This window comes from Corvus kubaryi, unplaced genomic scaffold, assembly GCF_017639235.1.
Source record: "Corvus kubaryi isolate FWS band 111438036 unplaced genomic scaffold, C.kubaryi_AGA036_p1.0 129, whole genome shotgun sequence".
Taxonomy (NCBI): domain Eukaryota; kingdom Metazoa; phylum Chordata; class Aves; order Passeriformes; family Corvidae; genus Corvus; species Corvus kubaryi.
In genome coordinates, this window is record NW_024580664.1 from 1388407 (window position 1) to 1401732 (window position 13326).

At 38.7% G+C, this 13326-nt stretch overlaps 1 protein-coding gene across 1 annotated transcript in view; it reads left to right on the top strand.

The window, feature by feature from the left end:
• ELK3 (ETS transcription factor ELK3) overlaps nt 1-13326 on the top strand; it is a 37188-nt gene that overhangs the window by 3939 nt on the left and 19923 nt on the right. The gene's annotated exons all lie outside the window — the stretch shown is intronic.

Sequence of the window (13326 nt, forward strand, 5' to 3'; positions counted from 1 at the left end):
TGCAAGACTTAGCACAGAATGAAAGTCAATTTTCAGGTTCACCAAGGTGCATGGAGCTTGTTGTTTGCTCTGAGGCTCATATGTTTACATGTAGGAAGGTAGCTATACCTAATACGGACATGGAGGTCCATCAGCTGTATGGAAAATACAAAGCTTAGCCTTGGGAATGCAATCACGTGCCAACATGTTGCTTCAGAAGAAAGAAATAGGTACCAAAATAAACAGACATTTGGCCACTAAAGGGAGCATGGAATAAGGGTGGGAGCACCAACACATAGTTACTTGTGATACATGTATTTATAAAAAAGGATTTTAACTAGTATGTTTTGGTGACGTCCTATAAAATTTGTAAGTTCATGTAGTTACCATTATCTCTCTGAGGGGTGCTCTGTCACAATGCTAAATAATCTAAGATAGCGAAGAACTGATAAATTAGCTGGTTCTTCCCATAAAGATATAGCAGGCTGCACTCATTAGTGCAGTTGAGGTGATTTATCAGTCTGTGGCTTGCTTCTGGTGGAGGTGGCTCCAGTGCACGGTGCGCCTGGACGCTGCTGCTGGAATCCATTTCGGAGCTGTGACACTGATTATAGGACAGTTATCCTGGGCCAGTTTCAAAGAGCACTGTTGGTTTTGAGCTGCAGTCTGTGCTTGGTAACCACACCCAATGGCTCATGCCACAGGCTGTCACTGACGGGCCTGTGAAAGTCCTGTTGCGCCGTGTATCCTTGGATTGATTCACCGTGGCTTTCTCCTTGGTGTTTTCCACAGTAGGGAATGTCATAGCCTTGAATCATTAGACACATGTTTACTTCATCTGTGGCTTGTTAAATGAATCGATGAGTATTCTGGAGGCTGTTGAGAGCCCTTGAAAGACCGAATATGTCTGTTCTCATGTTGAAGTATTTTGTTGAATAATGAATGATTAAGGATTCAGTCATGATTTTGAGGAGAATGTCAAGGTGTAGGCACAGGAAGTCCAGCTCACTGCACCACAAAATACCAGGCTGCATGAATGGAAACAAAGCAGATGAAGCACAAAGTGCCTCTCATTTGTGCACTTCACAAAAAGAAATTAATCTTTGTCCTTAAAACTTTCTTTAATGCATTGTGATTTTATGTGCCAGTAATTATATCAGATTTCAGGTTCTTAAGGGTTTCTTGTTAAGAGTGGATTTTAATTCAAAAGCTCTTTGAAGGAGACTTGCTTTTCTAAAAGCAAGAACTAGAGAAAACACCTGCCAATAAACATTGATACAAAAATATCATAAAGGCACTACTTGCCAGCTAAATCAATGCCAGTTAATACCTGTATAGTCAATTCTGCATTTTAAATTTTTTATGAATACTGTTGTAGGTTTTTTGCACTACCAAAATGTACCCTGGAGCTGTCGATCTGTTTGATAGGTGCAGTTCATGGGCAGTATCTCACATTATAATGGACAACTAAGTATTTAAGTAATATTTTAAAGTTATATTGGAGAACATAGGAGGCCAATTTTGCCATGTGCTAGGCAGGTACAACTCAGCTGAAAATGATATTTTTTTTTTTACTGTAGGAGAGTTACAGTTCTCAACACCATGTCTGATTTTGGGCTGCTTGCTCAAGTAGCATTGCTGTGATTATCTGGAGCAGTGGGGTTTGTCCTTCTCCTATCTGTGGATCCATCATTATTTCTGAGCAGTTGTGCCTACAGTAGTAGTGCTGCAGTGCTTCTGCCTCGCTGTCAGGAGAAAGGTCCATTGACCCCCACGTGCATTGGCCAAGTGTTGAAAACTGTTCAACTATATGATGACAGTTATGGACATGACACCTATGGACTTCTAAGATAAATACCAATCAACTATGTAAAGAAAGGGTTTTGAAGACTATAGTATGTGATCTGTCTACATCTGAGCAGTTAGGCACAGCTCAGGATCTTCAGGAGAAGAGTCTCTGTAGGAAGCCGCAAACTTACTTTGTTTTGATCTTTTAAAGCACTTAGGCATGTATTTACTTTCGAGTGTGTCAGCACTTCTGTTAATGCATGGAGACTAGCTGCATGTTGAACGTAGCTAAGGCACTGCAGTAGCTCCTGCTTGCTCTGTGAAGGGTCCTCCTAGTCTTCCATAGCTTTACTCTAAATTTTGTGGTGTCAGGGTGTACTGAGTGTGTGAATGATACTGCCCCTTCCACGGCTTCCCCCAGACCCATTTCAGAGAGTCATTTCAATCACGTCTGTGTCTCTGCTTACCAATTTACTGCCCAGTATTTGAAGATTCAGAGTATAACTTGGATGATCTTTGCAAATACCAGTTTACTACATGTTAATATATTTTGGTTCTTGTGCAAACAATCCTGTCTTAGATTTTGAGCTTTAAAGTATACAATTTCCTTATCTTGTGGATCCTAACTTGAAGATCATTTGAAGTACTATGAGGGGAAAACTTATGTCTTACACATTGTCTTTTAGTTTTCAGTGTTATTTAATTATGTAATGAATAATATGTAATTTTTATGATTATTACCAATCATTCAAAATTGGTAAAAGCTTTCTAGGCTCTAACCTAAGTATTAAGTCCCATTAATACAATTTTACAAGATGGGTCTTTTTCTGAAAACATTAGTGAACAAGCAAAGATGTTTGTGTTAAACATGCTTTTGCAGTTGTACACATAAGAGTAGACTTGGATTATATCCTTCATCTAGAGAACCTAAATGTTTTTAATCAAATGTCCTCCTATAAGTTTCCCATCCTCATTTTGCAACACAGCTGATAGTTCATCTGGAAAACAGATTTCTATTCCACATCCATTTGCCTTTAATGTGGTGACAGCACCTCTTTACTATGTCTCTGTATATTTCTTCTTTTTTGTTGTTGTTTTTGTAATGAAAATTGATCAGATGTATTTCAGTTTAGGCTTTTTGAGAAGGATGCTAATGTCTGTTATTGTTTTTAAATGTTTATATTGTGGTAATGTTGAATGGCCTTTGCTGTATCAAGTCACAATACGGCACAAACAAAAAGTTTATAGACTGAAGTACCACCATTATCTCTTCCTAGCAATTAACAGTAATTCATGTGAAGAAACAATCTTTAAAAAGCATTTAGAAAATAAGAACGAATTACTTTTGCAGCTGATTTAGTGAAATCTGGAGAAAGTTGACTACCTTCAGAGAATTTCTTCCATGCTACACTAACATAGCTGAGATGGGAATGTGGGTTTAGATTCTGGACATAGACCTCTGTGAAGTCTGGTGACTCAGAGCAGACTCAGAGCAAGTGGTGTGTGTGGTTAGTTTAGCAAACTGTGAGTGTGGAATAGAGCTGGTATAGGAAGTATGACTGTAGCACTCCTTCAGTGCTGCCCCTTCAGTGCTGGAGCTCTGTGATAAAAACCCTTACAAAACAGAGCAGTTTGATTCCCTGGGAGCAGGGCACAATAATGCTGACTGTGCAGTCTCATCCAAGTTGAGGAGAGGAAAGAGAGTCTTTGCATTTTATTTAAATGTGTCATTTTTTACAGGATTCAGCATACAAGTCAAAATAGTGGCTGTTACGTAATCCTGAGCAGCAGAGACATTCACAAACCAGTTGGTGTATTGATGTCACTTCTAAACATGTGCAATCTGAGCACTTTGTGTACAGCAAAGTTTGCTGTAATCATTGAAATAGTGTCTCATTTGTCTCTCATTCATAGTTTGCAGCAGCTGTGGGAATTAGTTTAAGCACACAGGACACAGTACAGGAGAGCGACAATCAGATCTTCTCCTGGCTGAAATCTCATGTATTCCATGATGCATTCTGTGGGGTATTCCAGTGTTTAATGAAGAATGCTAGGTGAAATGTGTAGGTCCTTGTTGGCGTAGTAGGCAAATGAATAATGTCAGAAGATAAAAATCTTTTAATTGGGCTTTGGTTTAGCTTAGTGCATGATAAACACACATATCAGAACTTTGATTAGCACTGACAAAGAAGAATACCAGATCTTTGGGATTTTTACATGTAAGAGTGATTCTTAATTTATGTTTTTACTATGAGATAATAAAAATACAGACCTTGACTAGTGCTGTGCCTAGGTGCTTATTTTTTATGGCTAAGGAACTTATACTCTGTATTGTGCTACAAGAACTACTGCAATAGAGCCAATGTTTTGGGAACAAACTGTCCAGGTAAAATGATTCCATATTTGTAGGTTACCATCTGCTGAATTGTGTTATACCATTTTTGGTATAATGCTATAACTGATTCCCCTTGCAACATGACAATATGCAGGTAAGCCTGAATGTTAACAGTTCAATGGCTCATCTTGCTAATCCAGCAAATTCTGAAAATTTTGTATGCATAGTAAGGCAAGTATGACTACCAGTCTAAGGTGTGATGATCTTGCTGTGCTTCAGGTTTCATGAAAATTGCCAGCAACCTTGGTTTTCTTTAACAGAACTCCAAGGACTATTTCCTGTCCTTTTGGCCAGGTTCCTCTCTGTTCACACTATGAAAGATACCTGCTTTTTTATCTGAGTTTTAGTCTAGGAAAAATCAACGACAAGGGGAATATTAGTTTAAACATCTGAATATGAAATGTATTAAAGCAGCATTTGAGGCAGCAGATAGTAATAGTATACCATTTAACATATTAGAGCCACTGCACAAGTTACAAAGCATTTGGTGTGTTGTTGCAAAATTGAAAATTTTAATACTTCATTTGAAGAAGGGAGTACAGATAAAGCATTTACATCTGGGAGTAATCATCACTTGATATATCAAGTAAACTTTTAGAATAGCCACTGTTCCTGGAGGTTGGAACCTCTGCCCTCTTCAGCTTTGGGAACATCAGAAGTTTTATATAGGACGGTCAGGTAATCATGATCTGCGTCCTACTGATGCCAACAAAAATATAAGAGAAAGTCATATGGGGAAAATAAACATATAGGACTGGCTTTGAAAGCAGGAGTCCCTCAGATTGCAGCATAGCGTGTTGCCAGCATGCCACAGATGTGCACCACATGAGCAGACAGAAAGCAGTGTGAGGAGTCTGCACTCATTTTATGTCTGTCCCAAGGTGAAGGGTTGGAGCCATTACAGATTTATGTAGTTTTATTTATGGCTAGCTTTAGAAATAATTGAGCAGGTTATTTTTTAAGCCTTCACAGGGAAGCAACTAGCCATTTTCCCTCCTGCTAAGGGCTTTTACTCCAGTGGGATTAAAACTCTTTCTTGAACTGCATCCTTACAGAAAATGTGAAAACACTTGTGTTCTAAAGGCAATGTCATCACACCTCTGCTTGGCAGGCAACCAGTCCTTTGTTGTATTAGTTTGGAGATTGCAGAACTTTCTTCCCATGGACATCTGCCTCTGCTTTTCTTTGACTTAGGTAAAAAAATTAAAAACTGCAAACACTGTATTACCAAACGTATCTACTTGAAGCATTACTGGACGTATGTGTGAGTGCTTTCTTCTCTGCAGTGGAACTCGATGTTATCCCTTAATATTTTGCGAGATTGTGCTACTGTCTCTTTTGTGTTGCTCTTAATCACAGGAGTCTGTTTATTTCTTTTATGTGCTGCGTCATAACAGTGGGTATTCTTGCTTGAGAAGGAGACCTTGTAAATTTTTACTGTAAATAATCTTTGCAATTAGAATTTAAAGTAAAAAGATGACTGTTACGCAGGAGTAGCAGAGTAGTCATACCTTGTATGACTCTCTTAAGTACGTCGGCCAGCAAAACCCTCTGTGTTTTTTCGGCACATCCTTAAACCAGTCTGGTTTTGTGGCAATATTACTGTAGTTTTGCAGTAAATCGGAACTTGTGCTCTGGGGCACCCCGTAGCTTTTTCTAATGTTTCCACTGGGTGGTGCTGCAGGAATTCCCTTTTTTTTTTTTTTTTTTTTTTTTTTTCACTTGAATCTGCATTTCCCAGAAAGACGCCTCTAAAATATAATAGGAGGAAGTCCTGATTTAGAAAGTTTTTGCAGTTTCAACACAATGGAAGGACTTGGAGGATGCTCTGACAGGAAGTGTCCTGGTTTCTGGATGTGGAAAAATTACCAGCATTCTGTATCACACACACAGTTGGTTCCCTAAAGTGTCCTGGGTATGGATTGCACCACTAGTTTGATTTATTACCTTGAACAGAGAAAGTTCTGCATCAAATGAAACAAGGTATATTTACACACGTAGTTGAGAGCTTATTTTTTCAAGCCCAATTAAATTAGCAGTAAGATCTCCTTTGATGAATATTTGAAAACTTTCTGAGTAAACAAATTGATATTTGTTTTTCCTCCTTTCTGGCAGAATCACTAACTCCTCAGCAACCACATCCTATTTATCACCCTTGAAGCATCTCTGTTGAGAAATAAAGTGTTAGGACTGACTCAGCCTTTTCTTTCAAATAGTTCTGAGCAAACATTTGGGAAGATTTGGCAATTGTCATTAACCTCTCATGATATACTCATAGTTACACAGATGAATTTTCAGTGAAAAATGTTGTGGCTGACTGATTTTTTAATTATTTTAGGAAAGCTCCTTCTGTTGATCGACACTCTTGCTTCTGTAATTAAATGCAAAACAAGTGTACTTCAATTTTTTATGGAAACTAAAATGTGAAATAGAAAAATAGTACTAGAGGATTTATAAGCTCTTCAATATTTCATATGGACATTCACTTTAGAACTATGTTTAGGATGTATATAGACACTGCCTTATTCCATATTTTTCGCTATATATACTCTTTGATATTTTATATAGCATGAAATTTATATATGGAATTGTTTTGGTAATTTTCAACAAGAGTTTTTTAAAAAACTCATATAACTGTTTATTTTCTAAGTATTAATAGCCTTTAAAATTAATTAAGTAAAAATCTCCATTTCTAGTATTGAGAAATGGTGGTTAAAAAAAATGGCAATACAGTCACATTCTTGCACATGGTATTGCAGCAGTCATCTCAAGGGTTAAAACGAACCTGAGACACTTAGAAAAATAAAACCAGAGCTGCTATTACAAACTGGGACAGATGTAGGAGGCCAGGTTTCCTGTGGCCCATTTTCCAGTTTCCTGGCTGCAACCTGCAGAAATAAAGGAAGCCAAATGCTAACGTGAATGAGAAACTAACAATGCCCCACGTCACGCTGCTCAGAGAAATGTGCCGGACAGAATTAGGATACAAAAGCAGAAAATGGACGTACAAAAAATGTACACACGTTTTCCAGAGTAGTTGAAATGGTAAAAAAGGCATCTGTTACTGAGAAATGCTGTGTGCTTGCAAAAGCACACACGTGCCTGTAAGGGAAATGGAAGTGGAGGTGTGTGCCCGCTGTGATGGGGCATACAAAAAGGAGCTGAATCTTTTGCAGCTGCTTTGGCTACAGAAGGAATCAGCAGTTTTTTCATATGCTAAGGGAAATTAATTTCCCTGTCCTGACTCAGCCTCTTAATCCTTTTCATGTACATGTCTGATCACCATCTTTTTGTGACTACCTATATGGCTTAATGCTGGCTAACACCTTTTATGTCTTCCTGATTTAATTGATCTCCAGCTGGTTTTTTTCAGCCTCTGGGCATCCCAGCCAGTTTGTCCCCACTCAGCTGTCCCTCCTCTGCCCCAAGTCCCATGACCTGGTTTATAGCTCAGGCTCCCAGATGTTGTTCCTCTGCAGACCTCTGAAGCAAAAGGGACTGGTTTTGATCCTAGTGCCTGGAGGGATTCCTAGTTTTAGCCTTCAGAACTTGTTCATGTTGATTGTCCAGGATCAGCAGTTTATCTCTATTTTAGAAAGGCTCTAGGGGAGCTAACATGGAGAAAAAATCTAAGTCGGAAACCTGGACTACTTTGGAGAGCAGAGCTGTGTTACAGCTGTAACATAGTTGTATGGAAGCTAAGGAGCTCTACAGAAGTCCTCGACTGCTACAGAGCTGCTTTCCAGCTTTTTGCCTTTTTCATTTGGGTTTTCCTATCCAAGAGTCCTACAAAACTTAATGCTTCAAGGACTATCCTGCTTATTTCACAGTTCATGTCATAAATCTTTCCGATACTGAGATTTTACTTAGCTAGATTTGTCTCTGAGCCTCCTGGTTTTCTCCTGCTTGGATTTAAGATGCCTTGCTTATTTGTTTTATTTTGACCAGCAGATTAATAACTGTATTTTTGTATTTTAATGCCACTTTACTGACTGCCATTTTAGCGCGTGGAATTTCGTAAGTATTTTCTTGGTAATAAAAAAAAAGCCTATGCAGTTCATCAGCACATATATTATCACATCTTAACTATTTCTAGTGTAACTTGAATAACGTTTTCATAGTGTTTTTTCATGCTGGTTGAAGCCAGTCTTCAAATGCTAAAGGGAGAGAGAGTGTTTGGCATGGAGGTCCCTTGCCTAAGTGAGAAATTTGGGTAGCCCCTTTACAGGAACATCATCTCTCAGATGGGACACTTTGCCCTATGGATGTCTGTCCATTTCCATTATCCTCCTCAGGGAGATCTTATGGTGTTGACTCTGCTGCTGCTCCAAGTTTAGGCATTTCTGTTAGTCCCTCAGTTTGGTTGAAATAGGAGCAGAATTATCAGCACAGATACTCTGATTTGCCACCTTCTGTCATCAGACCTAAACTTAAAATTTGGTGTGTGGAGAGCATGTTACGTCACACTGATCATGCAGTTGCTAAGGGTTTGTATGGGGGGAAGCACATTGCAAGGAATGTAAATTGCTAATGCAGATGGTGTTAGTGTGGTTCCATGTCACAGCTGCCAGAGAAATGGATTTTCAGAAAACTCAGTCTTCAAAATATGATTTTGCTGTCTAACACAGCATTTCCAAGTAAAATTCCTTCTAACTATGCCCATGATTATTTGCATCAGTGGTAGTGGAACTGATCACAAAGTAAAATTACTTGGCTATCTAGGTCAGGTCAAACTAGCAAATTTTGTTTCATGGCTTAGAAAGCATCTTTGACTGTCAAATGCATTGAATAATTATTTAAAAAATGGTAAGATGGGAAAAATCAGATATGTCAGAGTTAATGAATTTAAAAAATCGACTCTTTTGTCCATATGAATTTTGATAAGGCTCTCCATGACACAGGATATACGTTTCTAACATAGGTTCTGTTTCTCATTTTGTCTAATTGATGAGTGTTTTTTAAACACTCATTGATAAGGGTTTTTTTAAAACTATTTTTTCTGCTAATCCATGTAATTCAGTATGTGGTTCCATGTATTATTTATTGCCCTGCATTCAAATCTTGTACTGAGAACAGAAGTAAGAGGCATAGTTTTTATTACTATGTAATATTAATAAAGAGTTGAATGAAATGTGGTCACTGTAGGAAGTGACCGCATCCTAACAACCCTTTCTGTCAAAGTAAGGCAAGGCACTGAATTCCCTTTGAGTCAGTAGAAATTCAAAAGAATTAGAAAATACATAAATGAAATATAATGTTTTCTTGAAGATCTCCCACTCCTCACAGTCATAATTTATTATGACTTCTAATACAGGTACCAGATTTTTGGTTGAATTACATGTCCTGTAATAAATCCAGTACATCTGTCGCGATTCTCTTGCTTGACCACTCAAATGAGGCACAAGTTTAAGCCCTAGTAAACTCTGTGGCCATTCTGTCCTCCCAAGGGGACAGTTATTGCCTTGTGGAACCCCAGATGGTTCCCACAGAGAAAGGCAGGTTAATACTTCTATTGGCCTGTTTGGAAATTAAATATTTTGTATCAGTTAAAAAATCTTGTCACTGTAGGATCTTAAATTTTTAACTCTTGTTGTGGGCAGAATGGGAATTTGCCATGGGCAGAATGGGAGCTTCAGACAAAGTTTATTAGAGAAGCCTTCCCACTGAGTCATGGCGTGCAGAAGGGACCCCTTTGCTTTACAAACACCTTCTCAGAGAGGAGTCCACGCACAGCATCCTGCTACAACTATTCCCCTGCAAATCACATTTTACAGAATGGAAATGAGATTAACACCAGTTTACCAAATTCAAGGAATCTGAGATTTTACTTAACCATATATGCTTAGAACAAGGGTTCTGTTATAGGTAGTTACAGCTGTGAATATTCAGTGCAACTCAGACCTGAACACCTCAAGTATGGTGATTGGAACAGTAGGACCATACAATTAATGATCAGCTGAAAAGGTAATTAGCATGATTTGCCTCATGTAGGGATCATACATACAGTTGCTGTACCAGCAATATGGGAAGCTTTATACAGGAACTCAGTGGCAGATGGAGGGATGAAGCACAATGCAGCATTGAGCTGTTTTAATCTCATTTCTGTAGGGGCAGACTTGGGTCATACCAGTAGAAGATTTATGCATGTACCAACTGAGCACATTGACGCTGAATTCTGAGGTACACAGGTCCTTTATAAAGCCTGTTCAGAGCCACACGCTTGGGAGAGTTGATGGTCAGGCAAGCCAGGGTTGTGAGGAGCTGCCTAAATCTAATCCCAGCACAGCCATCTGCTCTGGATCCATCACCTGAAGTGACCCCCAGAGATTATCCGTGCATGTCAGCTGGAATAACTGAGCCACTTCCAGAAAGGTGGCAGTAACCTTTCATGTAATAACCTGATGGGAGTCACCTCTCCTTACTCGCTGGCATGGACCGTTTGTGGAGTGAGTATTCCTGTCAGATTCTCTTGCCCAGGCTTGTGCTGTTCATGCATTTTACATTATGCCTATGGCTGAGTCGCCATGAACACCACACTCAGTAGATAAAATGGAATCCAAAACATTTTACAGATGATAAGCATCAGAAAACAGGTTCATAATGGAAAGTGTAGTACAAAGTTAGCTGGAGATTACTCTGTGAGTGTTCATGGGCAGAGGTGAATGGGGATGGAGCAGGCGGCAGCAAAATGTTCTTCACTTTTAGTTCAGTTCCACCTAACCTCTCTGAAGAGTCACAATTGCTGATCTTGTAGTTTAAGATCTGGATGAGAGAATTGTGTCTCTGAGGTATTACACTGTTTTGGGTGATGATAATGGTGGTGAAGTTTGTATTGGTACTTCTACAATTCTCATCCATCTTTACTTTCCTCAGCTGAAGTTCTCCTTACAGGTCTTTGTAGCATGGGACACATTTTAGTACAATTTTGAAGCAAGGTATTTACAAGTTACTTAAAATTTTCCAGAGCAACAAAAGTTCTGTTTGTGATTTCTTGTTAGGAAGAGTTGTATGATGCAAGTTGAAATTATGCAGGGTATGGTTGCAAAATATGTGATATACAGAAAATAGGATTATTTAAGAGGAATATGATTGTATATAAATATGCCTTTTTAGCAAAGTAAATTGCAAAACTTACAAGTATTAGAAAGTGTATATATATATATATATGATGTGTATCTGTATATTTATTACACCAGATTAATAGGGACACTTTATTATCTATGAAGTTATAGATAAATAATCTGTTAAAGATGCTAATACCTGCACAGAGGGGTGTAGTTTAAAGGAACTTTTAAAGGCTGTAAAGTGAGTAACTGTCAGGTATATTTAATTCTAGCTATGAATTTTTTTTCTTGCCTTATGCTGTGTGGGAAAGGATTTGTATCAAAATGCAATGAAGTAAATGCAAACCTTTGAAAGTGCTCAACCATCCATATGGGCAGTTCTGTTTCCAGGATCCCTAACAGTCCTAGGAACCTCAAATGGACCTTTGAAAGCGCTGCGTCGTTATGGTATCACTCAGCTGGGCATCAGTGGTTTTGTCTTTGTCATTCAGACGGGACTCTCAGTTAATTAGAGAAATTAAGATTTTGAAGAGATAGTAGAACCATCATTAATTCTGCCGACCCTTGTTTGGCCAGTGTACTTAGAAATTATTTGGACCAAAACATAGTTCCAAACCCTGTTTTTCCGTAAAACTGTTGACAGTGTTCTCTAGTAGCATTAAGTTGCTTTACACTAGTGAAGCTCGTGCAATTTATTTTTCTTTATACTCGTGAACCTTACGCACGGTGATTTCCTTCATGCTGGGGCAGACCTGAAGAGGCAGCTGTTCCCGCAGCCTTCTGCTGTTCCGTTCGTTCCCTGCCGTGGATAGCTGGAAGTCTTGTGCCCTCTTGTGGTACGCACATCCAGGGAAGCGTCAGGCAGCAAGCCTGGCTTTCTCTCCGTGTCATCTGTTAGGGCACAAACAACAATATATTGGGAAACAAAATGAACAAGGGCGCTAAAAATCGTGAGCTTGTCTAGATAAAGACAAAAATATCCATTGTTTCATGCAGAGAGGTAAGTCAGGTAATAATTAGCCCCATTAGCACCATAGTCAATTAATCAATACCAGCAATAAATCTGTGTGACATAACATACCCAAGTTAAGAATAAGAAGAGGCCAAGAAAAAAATAATTTGATCCAGTGTTAACATGATAAGGCTGGAATGTTTTGAAAGTGGTGAAAATTTCATTTTCTGATTCTGTAGTTTAAAAGGTCAACTTTAGCTGCATCTTCATGAAAATGATAAGTTTTTAGCAGTGATAATGCTCCCAATTTTTAAGTTGTGTATATACCTGTGCTGAGTTAGAATATAGCCAGCCTTTAGTTTATCCTTTTATTGCAGTGCCTGAACAAATGGTTTGTTCTAGGGAGGGCTCAGTAGCACAGGCAGTTAGCAGAGGAAAAAGATATTCAAACAACCTTTAGCAGAGAAAAAAAATTCAAACAACCTCAGATGTGAGACTCAGGCACTGTTAAAAATATTCCTAATTCTCAGTAGTACGTATGATAATGAAAGAAAAGAGAGTTCAGGGTAAACATCATTACAAACATACTTTACTGTGCTTAAATGTACTGAACTTCCAGCTTTTCTAAAAAATAAAGAATATCTGTTGAACTATTTGAATTGACAGGCAGAAACAGCAAGAGTAATTTCAGGTCCTGGAAAAAACAAAATAGGCAAAGGCTGTATGGTGGTGGGAGGGGGAAGGGATGTGGCTTCTGGTCCTCTAATCGAAGGCAATTGCTCTGGTCTTCCCTCGTCCTCCCCCTTTTTCACAGTGACATATCCAAACAAGTCCAGTATAATCCTCCTGGGAAAAACAGCAGTAAACAGCAGGATTTTAATATCATTTCAGTGGATAGTTATATAAGTCCTTTCCCCGCCCTTATGTGTTCCTTTGAAGAGTGATTGCTTACACTGAATGGAAGACGCCAACTGGTGGTGACCTCGTACAATGTGAACTATGTGGGCAGTGCTTTTCTAAATACTTCCTCTATTTTGTGTGTCCTTCAGAAAACAGCAGTGGGAAAAATGCTGAAAAAGCAGTGGAAGACCTGTAGGTCTTGTGCTTGTTTGGTTGTAAATGATGTGGTAGCTTCCTTTTCTCAATTA